We start from the raw sequence: 13568 nt of genomic DNA, 5'->3' as shown, positions 1-13568 counted from the left end.
ACATTTCAATTCATACATTTACTTATCATTTTATTTCAATTTCATACATTCATTAGAAAATCCATTAAGTAACTGTTAAATGATAACGTCAAAAATATGAAATCCACATTTGTGCCATATAGTTAAACACTTAATAAAAATTTTCAAATATTTAAATAATTAATTAAAGAAAAGTAAAAATAAAGAATAAAAAAAAAAATTAAAAAAAACCCAGTTTTCCCCTTCATCTTCCCCACCCCCAAATCAAACACACTCCCTCTCTAATCACCCTATTCCTCCTCTCCCTCTACTTACCTCCGGCCACCACTCCCGGGCCTAGAAGGCCCAGCCCAAGCCCGTCGCCGCCATCCAGCCGGGTCGCCATGGCCCGCAGCATCTCTCCCTTCTCACCTTCGTTCTTCACCTTCTCGGCGACGGGAAGGATGAAGAACTTCCATTGCCATCAGACAGAGGGCTGACGCTGCAACCCGCAAAATCCCAGATAAAGTTCAGCATTTCTGATTAGATTTGATAGGAATTTGAGGAGCTGGCTTGGAAATTGAAGGTGAGGACTTTGATGGAGGAGCTGATATACTAGGTGTAGGGTATGGCATGGACGGTCGACGAGTTGGTGTTGAAGCTCTTGATGCAGGCTTGGGTAGGGGTACAGTGCGTCTGGACGTTGGTGTTGAAGATCTTGCCGCAGACCTTGATGGTGTAGAGGATCTTGAGGGAACTGTAGATTTAGTTGCAGGAGTTGTCGATCTATTTGCAGGAAGTGTGGATCGAGTTGTGGGAACCGCAGATTTAGGGGCAGAATTTATGGACTTGTTTAACGGCAAGGTTAATGATGGTTCTGAGATCGGACATGAGCCGGAGCTGCGCCGACGACGTCATCTCAGATGCAAATCGTGGAGCAGAGAAGGGTGGAGGTGGAGATGGAGGTGGGGGTGGGGGTGGGGTGGGTTTTTGGATGGGACGGGAGGTGAAGAGGGTAGAGGAGAGGGAGGTGGGTCGGACGAATGGGCTTCTGGGTTTCAGGTTTTTTTTTTTTTTTTTTTTTCCGTTTCTTTTTTTAATAATAGGATAAATTATTATAATATTTTAAATGTATAAAAAAAAATAAAAAATTGTCACATAAATTTGGCAGTCACGTGACACAAATATGACAACCGCATCAATTCTTAACGGATCAATTAATGAAAAATGTAACAGATGTATTATATTGAAATAAAATAGTACTTGAGGTATGAAAGTGAAATGTTTTGAAGAGGTTGTATGAGATTTCAATAGATCTCAAACATGATGTGATAAAGTGAAATTTACCCAAAAATAAAAGGAAGCCAAATTACACAATTTGTGAGGAAATTGTTCACACTTTTTCAGCCCGCCAATCGGGAAAAAAGAAACCAATTAAATATATATTATATATGAGGATTTTAAAGTAAAAGAGTCTCATATCGTGAAATGAAACAAATTGAGTTATTTCTAATATTGCCAATTGGTTTTATGGTGGAATTCAACTTTCTTCATGGTATCAGAGCACGTACTTCATGTCACCCAATTCTTGTTGTTCAAGTGTTTGATTTGAAAATTCGCTATATGTGAGAGGTCATGTGAAGATGTAAAGGTAAAAGAGTCTCATATCAGTGAAAGGAGAAATCTTAAAAGGAGAAATCTTGTAAGGGCTTATAAGAAGTTGAACTACTCCCCATATTACCAATTAGCTTTAAACTCCAACTTTCTTCAATATACATAAGTGTTACTATACACTAGGATTATGTATCTAAGTATAGTGATAGATATGTGTTTAACCTTAATCTAGAGCGGTTGCTAGATAGAGTCTTCATGCACACTTTCGACCTAGGAGAGTTTTGTAAAGTAATGTGTTATGTAAACCAAGGCAGCTCAAGCGTGTACACTTTATGAACTACTTTCTTTGGAAATGAGAAGCAATAAAACAAAAAGGAAAATACAGGTCATACGCATATACCAAAACTCAGTACATATTGATATCTATTTTGGCTTTAAATTTGGGATTTTTGCAGATATGAAAAAATATATAAGGAAAAAGAATAATAGAGAAGAAGTGGTGAAAGAAAAGAACAAATAAAAATGGATACATACGAAATCTTAAAGGTGAAAAAGTTTAAAATAGATTTGAGTTTAAATATGTTTTCTTCTTCACATTTTTCATACCTGTCGTTGTTCCACTATATTTCTCTTTATTTTTAACACAAAACTGAAAACTAAAAACGAAAAAACAAAAATGTATTTCATGCTCTCTAGTTACAACTTCATACCAAAGTCAATACACGTGAAATTGAAATTCCCCTGCAATGATGTGTCGGTGTTTGTTGTTTTGTATCGATTGACATTTTTCATAGCATGCAAAAATGTCAACCTACGTTTATACGCGTTATGAGTACCGAATCAATTTAATAGACGTGTGGCTTTTGTTTAATTATAATTAGTGCTAAAAAGTAAACTCGGTCATTTTTGTCGGGAAACATTATCCTGTTCCTGTTGACCTCACTAGCACAATGTTTTTTGTTTGTTTTAGTTTGATTTTGGCATCTAGGCTTTTGATTCCCTCACGCAAATGACACGCTTGCTATACACTTTACGATTATAGTGTGCGGGTTCGTTAAGAAATATTTTTAAAGTGCTTTTAGTGAGTATGTTTTGAAATTCTAAAAGCACTTGACATGTTTCCTGTAAGAAGCATCAATTAGGTGTTTCTTGTAAAAAGCACTCCAAGAGCTTTTTTTAAATTTATTTCCATTTTTATTTATTTGATTCTCTATTTTTATTAAATGTGTTTTTAGGTATTTTGAAAGTTTCCATGGTGACATAGTGATGAGCAAAGTGCTTACGCTGCAGATTGTGTGATGTTTTATACAGAAACGGACGGAGGTCGAAACTCCTGGGAAAAAGGGCGCTGACTCATTACACGAACCCAATTGTCAAGTCATAATTTTAGATAATTAGATGAAATAAAAACTCAATTTATGCAACTCCCTTGCAATTTGCTGGAAGTTTATATCACTAGTTTGCTGGCCCCCCGCGTTTAAACGTTTTCCGTACATCTATATTAGTTCACATATATATATATATATATATATATATATATATATATATAAGAACGGAAATAACTTCTTCACTTCCATTTTTTCTTCAATATACATCGATTTATGTTTGGTTCTAGTTATATATAATTAGGTAAATTAAGAAACATAAATAAACAAAGTGTATAAAAAGATAGGTAAGAAAAAATGTGCAAAGTTATACTTAGATAAATGAGTTAATTTACTACTGAGTAGTAGTTACGTAAGATTTTTTTATCCATAGTATAATTTAACGAAATTGGGTTGAAATCTATTTTTCTATTATAACAAATAGTGATGACAAATCACTAAAACAACAACGATCGATTATAAAACAAATGAGGGAGAGGGAACCTAATTTTGTTCGTGTTTATTTCTTTAAACATGTTTTTAGTAAAGCCAATTTTATGCCTGATTCGCTTGCTAATTTTGGTTAATCGCAAAATTATGATTGTATTGGGCTAGATTTTGTTTCTCCTTTTGCTAGCCAAGCTTTGCTTTGGGACTCTCGTTGACGTAACATTTGCCCGGGAGACTTTGTATTTAATTTAATTTTAGCACTTGAGGAAAACAAATGAGAAAAAGGGTACTCGAGTCAAAGCTCATCGTGTTTATATATATTAGCAGAGAGCATACATTCTGTGTATGTGAATAATTTTTTTTAATAAGTGTATTTTTTTTCTATATTATTATTAAGGGAAGCCTCCTTGCCAACTTTATTCCGCTTTTTTTTTTTTTTTTACTATTTTGTCCTTTTTGTGTAAATATTGTGTAGCAAAAGTGTTATTAAGAGAAGCCTCGTCAAAATATTTCCTCTTTTTATTTCCTATTTTGTCCTCCTTATGTAAATATTGTGTATCAAAACTGAGGGTAAAATTGAAAAAATAAGTATATGATTGTTATTTTCTCCAAAAAAAAAAGGGGGTAAAATAGGAAAAATAGGGATATGATTGTCATTTTGTCAAAAGGTACAAAATTACTATTTTGCCCTCCTTTTTGTCAATAGTGTGTATCAAAAGTGAGAGCAAAATAGAAAAAAAAAAATAGGGAAAGTTTTGACAAGGAGGGTTCTCTTAATAATAGTATACACATATATGTGTGTGTGTGTGTGTGTGTGTGTGTAATAAGGCTAAAAGTTGAACCTTGCCCCCTAAGACATTACCAAAGTCAAAACGTATGAAATAAGTTGAAACCCCAATTAATATAATAGATTGATTAGCTTTCTTGTTAAGCAAATTAGCTTTACGATGCCGAACTTTGCTTAATTTAATTGTATTTTAAAGAATTAAAAATCCTAAAACAAACGTAATTATCACGTATGTAATTTTAATGCAGAGAAGCTAGATCCACTACGCTGGATGGTAGGTTGTTTAAGTAATTTTCTCTTACTTGAATTCATGTTTGCACTAAATTAAAATTTTGTTTAGTTAATTACATGATTACAAGTAACTATAATCTAATTAATGTCCCAGTCATCGGAAAAAAAAAAAAATTGTAAACCCAAGAATCCACACAGCACGTTCGGAGTTCGTATTCTGGCCCCAATGAATTGCACGATGGTGACCACAGGAAGCTGAAATGCATCTATGAGTCTTCAACCTCTAAAAAGGTTAATTGTTTTGACAAAACCATTAGCTAATCATTTTTTAATTGAAAAAAAAAAAAAAAAAAAAAGATATGCATTACTGTACAGTCTGTATTGCATTTGGTGATGGCCGGGTTTTGTTATTTTGTGTGGTTGACAAATTTTTATAGATGTCAGCCTGAATATTTGCCTACTCGGTTTGCTTTTACTTGTGCTAAAAGTAAACCTAATAACTTTGGAAAGTAATTTCCCAGCAAAGTTATGGTCGAGGTGGGATCATCCCTCAATGAGTGCCATATAATCAGCAGAGTATAAATCGTCCGCTGTAGACAGATTATATAGTGTTGAAGAAATTTCAAAACCTAAAGGAAAATTGTCAACTAATATTTCGTGATTTTACTACTACTTGTGTCAATTAAACCTACCTTCATAACTCGTTTGAGGGTGTTTTTAAAATGACTGAAAACGCTTTTATATGAATAACTTGACTCTTATAGGGGTACCATCTAAAAATTAAAAATGATAATCTCTAATATTGTAAGACTTACCCATGTAACAGATTTTGTGAAAAATATGAAATTAAAAGCAACCTTAAATCACATTAACAACATTAGAACTCGACAAATCTGAGAAATTATTTAGACTTACCCATGTAGCATATCCTAAGAAAGCTTCCATAATTCATCACTGTTCTAAAAATCTCCGCCTATCGTCGCCTAGGCCTTGCCTAGGTGTTAAGTAATTAGCCATCGTCTCGATTAGATTTTAGGCGTTTGAAAATTAAGAAAAGGCACGTAGACCTACTTAGGCACCTACCTAGACCACATAGGCGCTCTACTAGCCTGCCCAGAATCACCTAGGTTATGACTTTCACTTAGACATAAAATAGATAACTTTCATTTTGCTTTTATTTTTTTAAGCAATTTTTTTTTAATGAAAACACATTATATGGTTGTTTTCCATATTTTCATGAAATTTTGTATTTTTAAGTATAAGCAAACATTTCATTTATACGATATATAATAAATTTATTTACTTCCGCCTAGGTCATGCCGCCACATAAGCGCTAGACCCCCATCCGTCGCACGATTAGTGCTTAGTGTACTTTATAACCTTTCACTTTATTGCTATATTAAAGCTAAAGAAATTTTTGGAACCACAAATTTGGCTTAGTAAAACTCCAAAATCTAGGCGAAGACAATAGCAGAGATCCAATAATCCGAAAAGAGATATAGGCTTGTAGCTGAAAAAAAAGGTTCTAAGGTATGGTTTGGCATTGAGGTGCTTAAAAAAAAAGCTGCTTATTTTCAGAGTTTTTATGTTGAAGGTGTTTGGTAAACTAAAACAAAAAGAAGATTATTTTGGAAGCTGCTGTGAGAATAAGCTAAAATCATTAGAAAAGCTGAAGCACCTAAATGTTGCTTTGGAAAACTGGCTTTTTTTCAAAGCACGAGGAGCTACAGTGCTCCCTTAATGAAACTTTCTAAAGTCCAATAACACCCTCAAACCAGAAACGGTGCTCCTTTGCCGATCTCCACAAGAAATGGAAACACAGAAACCCACCAGAAACCACTTTGCCGATCTGCACAAGAAATGGAAACACAAAAACTCAGAAACCCACTAAACAACCACAGCCAAAACCGATAATCACAAAAAAAAAAAAAAAAAAAAAAAAAAAAAAACCAAAAAAGCATAAAACTCTCATTTTTCCTCTGCTACTTCAAGAATCTACAGACAAAAAGAACAACAACAATTCAATTTCTCCTTCTTCGAAGTTTACAACTTTGAATTTGTTTCAAATTAGGAAAAAGAAAATGAGGAGGAGGTGGAAGAGATAACCTTGAGTCGCTGCTTGCGGAAGGAAGAAAGGCTGGACTGAAGACAGCGGGAAGAAGAGGATTAAGTCGCTGCCTTCGTTATCCATCTTCAATTTCTCCTTCTTCAAAGTTTACAACTTGGAGACAGCGAGAGGAAAAAAGGCTGGACTGGAGATAGCGAGAAGCGAAACGAGGTTGGACTTGAGTCACTACCTCCGTTATCCATCGCCCGCAGAAGATTGGAGGGCCAAAGCGAAGCGATCTTGCTCCGATGGTAGTTGCCATGTCGGCTAGATGAAGAAGAATGAGGAAAACAAAAAAGATGAAGAAGAAGCAGAGAAAAAACAAAATAAAGACAGAAAATTGGGGAGTGGGGGAGAGTCGGGAGACTTCTACATAGATTATTAACAAATAAAGATGGATAAAAGAAAGATAGGAAACTTCTAGAGATACTATTTGTTATATCCCGGCCCAAGCCCCCACCACAATCCGGGCTCGACTCCACCGTAGCACGATATTGTCCACTTTGGACCTCGACCACACCTTCACGGTTTTGTTTTTGGGAACTCACACGAGAACTTCTGATAGGAGCATATTCATGTGACTTAATTAGCTTGTTCTCCTGCATTTATGTTGTATTTCCTTAGTTATTTTAGTGTTTAAAGTCACTTTTGTGTATTTTCAGATTATAAGGCCAAAGTGTGCAAGAAGATGCAAATTGGAGTCTTTTGGAGCAAAAAAGGAATGAATGAGTTGAAGACTTGAAGAAACGATGAATTCCTACTACAACGATGAATTCCTACTCCAACGATGAATTCCTACTCCAACAAGGATTCCTACTTGAAGTAGGAAAGTTAACCCTACGTTTCTTGTTTTGGTAACCTTTCCTAATCTTAAACGTCCGTATTTTCTAGCCATTTTGAAGGCCTTGTAGGCACTTTAGGACACAAAACAAAGGTCCTAGGGCCCTTAAACCCCTTTGCCATGGCCTCTCCCTTTCTTTCCTTCCCTTGCCGTGCAAGGGGGGGTAGTTTTGTCCTAGGTTAGGCAATTAAACACATGCTCCTCTCCTAATTTAAAACCCTAGCCGCACCTTGCAGCCATTCCCTCTTTAATTTCTGATTTTATTTCCTTTTTCTAGAAGCCTTTGATTTTATTTTAGTTAATAAAAATCAGCTAGGGTTTTATTTTCTAAATCCCTATATAAACTAAACCCTAAGCCGCACCCTAGCTTTCTCTTTCATTCATTATTCATTCTTTCAGATTTCAACCACATTCTCTCCCTAAGCTGCAGCCACCATCACCCAAAAACCCTTCAATCCGTAGCCTCCCATCCATTCCAGCCACTTCCCATCTCTGCCGCAACCATCCCCACCATTCCAGCCACCATCCACACCTCCATACATCATCCCACCACCTTGCCGCACCACCATATCCCTATAAACCCATCTACAACCCAGAAATTCATCCAAAAACCCATAAAACCTTCTCTGCCGCAGCAAGAAGAAAGGAGAAAGAGGAGCTTGAAACGTGCAGAAATTCAAAGTGGATTCGTTGGGCGTTTTAGGTGTAATCAATCTTTTGTTCTCTATGTTTAAATTCAATTTTGTTTCTCTTTCTGTGAACATGAGAGGCTAAATCCCTAGTTAGCTAGGGGGTGATTCAAAACCATGTTTATGCTTGCAATATAAATTGATTACCTTTGGTTGGAATTTCATGAGTTGTGGATTCAATTCGTTTAACTGCTTGATTGATAACTTATTTGTGTATGTTTATTGAGAGTGCACGCTTAGTTTTCATGCATGAATATGATGCTAGAATATAAGTGAGTTTCACCTAATAGTTACAAACTTATATTCACAAGTAGTGGAGGTTGCTTATAAACAATCGCGTTAAATGAATTCTTGGCACTAGTTTCATGCTCATCATAGTAACGAATGCCTCGTCAACACTTATAGTTTTCATGTTGCTTAATGATCTTTGATTGTATCTTTATTGTGCTTTTCACGTAAAGGACTTTTGGAGAATGTTTTGAATTGTGTATACGCTGTCCCATCCAATTCATTAACTTAAGGAGAACTTGAAGGTTAATTTAAGCGAACCTAATTAACCCGGGGTGTTGAGTTTCATAATTCATCGAAAGACCAACTGAAAATCATCTTGTATGCAAGTGTGACATGTGTGGAGAAGAACCTTCTAGCTAGCATTCCATCCATATTTTCATCAATTCATCTTTACAATCTGTTTTAATTACAATCTGTGCATTTTATTTAATTTCATCAAAAACTAAACCCCCCTTTACTGTAGTGTCCAATTTAGTTAGAAAGTGTCTTAGTTTGTGTTTCTAAGTGTTTTGATTCAACTTATCACCCAAATTCGTCCAAATTAGTGTAAGTGCTCAAAACTGCCCAGATTGTGTTTTTAAGGTAGTTTTGAGTGTTTTGGTGCTGTTTTGAGTCTTTTGGTTTGTTTTAGTGTTTTTATTGTTTAGTTTTGCATTCTTTGAGTCTAGTTTAGTGTTTTAACCTTTGTTTTACATTTTTGAGTCAGTTTCCAAGTGAGTTAGCAATCCCTCCTAATCCCCGGTTTAGAACGATCCCTACTTATACATATACTACAATTGTCAAAAGAGGGTTTTAATTTGTGTGCTTATATAATTCGCATCAAATTTTTGGCGCCGTTGCCGGGGATTAGCAACTTTGCTAATCCCTTGGATTGTTATTTTCTGTTTATTTTAGTTTGTTAAAGTTTCTGACCTTGTTTTGTTTTTGGGAACTCACACGAGAACTTCCCAGTAGGTCACTCATCATGGGATTACTCTCGCGCAATACTCGCTTAACTTTGGAGTTCCTACGGAACCCGAAGCCAGTGAGCTCCCAAAAGGCCTCGTGCTAGGTAGAGATGGGAATATACATTTAAGGCTTACAAGATCTCCCCTGGGCGATGTGGGATGTCACAATCCACCCCCCTTAAGGGCCCGACGTCCTCGTTGGCACACATCCGGCCAGGGATTAGCTCTTATACCAAATTGTCACTTCCCGACCCGAGCCCCCACCACAACCCCAGCTCAACTCTAAATGGGCTGGGTAACCCGGCCCAAAGGCCTGGGTTGAGGGTGGTTTTCAGGCCACTCTTTGGTCGGTTTTTGGGCTGACTTCAAACGGCCAACCCGGATCCAACCCTAAGACGAAACCCGGTTGACCTGGTTTGACTAGTTGACTTTGACCTGATCTGACCGTTGACCCGGTCAACAGTCAGGGTTGACTTTGACTGGTCAACGGTCAACGTTGACTTTGACCGTTGACTTTTCGGGTTTTCGTCCGGGACCTCTCCTAAGCTAATTCCGACGTCCTGGACCCGTTTTCGATGTTCGTTTTCCCAAATTAAGTCGTTTGAGTAAAGTTTAACTAAATGTACAATTTATGTGCTTAGGGGTAATTAATTGTGGCATTTCCGTCTTTGCTAGTTACGTGGCTCTTCGGCAGCTAAGTACTGTGAGTGGACCCCTTCTAAAAATGCATGTTTTTATAGTATAAATTCATACATGACAAGCATGATTTGATGACTATGTTTTATGAAACGTTTTATGAGATAACATGCTTACTGAGGCTAGTTTGAATTATTACTATTTTTCTTATAACTCGTGTTCTTATAGAATATCTGATGGATGACGATATGATATTCAGAACATGTTTAGAACACATCTTTATAGTATAGATGATGAATGACTTTATACTATGAAGTTGCTTTTCAATATATGTATATTCAATGGTTTTGCACTTACCTAGTGGTCCTTATTCCGCTACGGGATGTAGGGATAGATTCCGGTCCGTCCCGGGCAACGGTTTGGTGTTGGCATAGGGCCTGGAGTGTGTTTCCTCTGGCTATTAGCACAGGAACGGAGAGCCAGCATGGGGCCTGGAGTGTATTTTTCTCTGACTGTCTGCTCAGAGACGGGGAGCCGGCATGGGACCTGGGGGTTATTGGACATTCAATAGTGATTATTATATATACAAGTTATGATTTGAGACCTTGCACGGCATGCTAGGTTTCGGAAAACCTATGTTTATCATGATATATGTGTTTTCATAAAACCTAGGGTTTAGTACGTTGATAACTGTTTTATTATATATATATATATATATATATATCAACTTGGTTTACTCATGTTTGTTTTGCATCCCCTTCAGGACTTTGAATTGAGGCGTACAATCTTGGCGTCAAGGCACTTCCGCATCGACATATTCGAGTCCTCTCGGCGTAGGACCCATTCTTTTATTCATTCAATTTTATATTATTTTTTTAGTGTTCTAGTTAGTTGTATGCTCTAAACACGTTCCTTAAATGCATATTCATTATTCTTTTATATTTATAAGCCTTATCTACCCCTTATTTTCAACATTTGCACTCAATAAATCGCTTTCGTCACCCTAAGGTGTCAGCCAGCACGTGCCTATCCTGGTATTCGGAGAATATCGGGATCGGTGCGAGTCAGATGCTAGGTAGAGATGAGAATATACATATAAGGCTTACATGATCCACTCTCCTAGGCGATGTGGGATGTCACACTATTAATAAATAGAAGGCATGGATTATTAATAAATGAAGATAGATAAAAGAAAGATAGAGCTGGTTTATTATTTTACATTTAACATTATACTCATTTTATACCCTTTTTGGTTATTTCACACAGTCATATCTGTTTTACATAAAAGTTTACCAAACACTATCATACTGCTTTTTTTTTTTTTTTCCAAAAGCATTTTTACAAAAAAGTTGACCAAACGCTTTGTTGCTTTATTTCACAGCTGCTTATTCTCACAGTATAGCAGAAGAAGTTTTTTTTTTCAAAGCACAATAATACCAAACCAGCCCTAAATACTTGGGTTGAGATCCCTTTCGAATTTGTCTGTACCCTTTAATCCTAGCCATTCACATAGACAATGCGGCCAGGAATCTATTTTAATATTTTTTTAGGGTGTGGCCTTTACACACTTATTTTAACTCACTCACACACTAAAAGATTATTAAACAATCCAAAAATACGTAAGATGTAAAAGTGGGTGGTAAAAATCACCAATTTTTTTTAAAGTTTTCCATGCAAAACGAGGGACCCCTCAGTCTATTTTCGGACATCAAAACAAACTAGAGGCTTCTTTTGGCCCAGGCATTTCCTCTTCATCTTTCACTCTTTGGGGCAAAAATTTTTCTATGTACTCAGAACACGAGCTGATGTACAATGTGTTATAAATATAGTGAAGGGACACTAAAAAGTATATTCATCCTTGTATCATGATATTTAGTATACCAACTCATGTTCTGGACACACAGAAAGATCTCTCTTTTTGTGCAATGTGCAAAGACAACTTTGCTTCCATTAAATTAAAGGGTTAACTGCATTTTACACCACAAGGTTTGTAGTCATTTGCAAAATGTGACATCCCACATCACTCAAGGGAGTGATCCTTATATGTATATTCCCATCCCTACCTAGCACGAGGCATTTTGAGAGCTCACTGGCTTCGGGTTTCGTAGGAACTCTGAAGTTAAGCGAGTAACGCGGGAGAGCACTCCCAGGATGGGTGACCCATTAGGAAGTTCTCGTGTGAGTTCCCAGAAACAAAACCGTGAGGGCTTGGTCGGGACCCAAAACGGATAATATCGTGCTAAGGTGGTGGAGCGGGCCCGGGATATGGTGGACCCGGGCCGGGGTGTGACAATTTGGTATCAGAGCCTAACCCTGGTCATGTGTGTGCCGACGAGGACGTCGGGCCCTAAAGGGGGATGGATTGTGACATCCCATATCACCCAGGGGAGTGATCCTTATATGTATATTTCCATCCCTACCTAGCAGAGGCCTTTTGGGAGCTCACTGGCTTCGGGTTCCGTAGGAACTCTGAAGTTAAGCGAGTAGCGCGCGAGAGCACTTCCAGGATGGGTGACCCATCGGGAAGTTCTCGTGTGAGTTCCCAGAAACAAAACCGTGAAGGCGTGGTCGGGGCTCAAAGCGGATAATATTATGCTACGGTGTTGGAGCGGGCCCGAGAAGTGGTCCTCCCCGGGCCGGGATGTGACAATTTGGTATCAAAGCCTAACCCTGGCTGTGGTGTGCCGACGAGGACGTTGGGCCCCTAAGGGGAGTGGATTGTGACATCCCACATCACCCAGGGGAGTGATCCTTAAATGTTTATTCTCATCCCTACCTAGCACGAGGCCTTTTGGGAGCTCACTGGCTTCGGGTTCCATGGGAACTCCGAAGTTAAGCGAGTAGCGCACGAGAGCACTCCCAGGATGGGTGACCCATTGGGAAGTTCTCGTGTGAGTTCCCAAAAACAAAACCGTGAGGGCGTGGTCGAGACCTAAAGTGGACAATATCGTGCTAAGGTGGTGGAGCAGGCCCGGGAAGTGGTCCCCCCCCCCCTCGGGCCAGGATATGACACAAAATGAGTCACGAGATTTCAATCATCGCATATTACACCATGTGATTACTGAATTAGATCAATTTAACCTCTTCGTCAATTTCGTCATCTAATTGGATATTTAATGCTGATGTGTGATAGTATGGGCTCACCCTTGAAGCACATGTTGACCATCAATTTCATCGTTTAGTACTTTACTCTTTTAATCTTGTATGAAAATGAAGGTCAACATGTGGAGCGTCAGCATTTGGATTTGTTGTATTGAATGGAGAGTGGCATGTAATAACCCTTTTGAGGGCAGCTGAATCAGCAGAAATCCGAAGGTCGCAACTGCATAAGAGAGCGGGAACACTTTACATCCAAATCTACCATCCTAAGAAGAAGACATGGAGATCTCTCATAACAAAGTCACCTTTCCATTACAGCTTGGATTTCAATACTGCAGTAATGAGCACTATTCGCTTGTGAATATTGATTCTTATTGCTTGTACTTGTATTGATAATTGTACCGATTGATGTGCAGCGCTGTCTATATTGGTTCATCGGGGTCATTGCTGCTAGCATATTTGTGTAGTCTTGAATGTACAGCTAGCAGACCGATACAAATACCTCACCTGTTAGTAAAGCGGTAATTAGATAAGGTTGAATACATTTGAGTTTC

Source organism: Pyrus communis, chromosome 5, assembly GCF_041283825.1.
Source record: "Pyrus communis isolate YQ-2024b chromosome 5, ASM4128382v1, whole genome shotgun sequence".
Classification (NCBI taxonomy): domain Eukaryota; kingdom Viridiplantae; phylum Streptophyta; class Magnoliopsida; order Rosales; family Rosaceae; genus Pyrus; species Pyrus communis.
Note: the sequence above shows the minus strand (reverse complement) of the source record.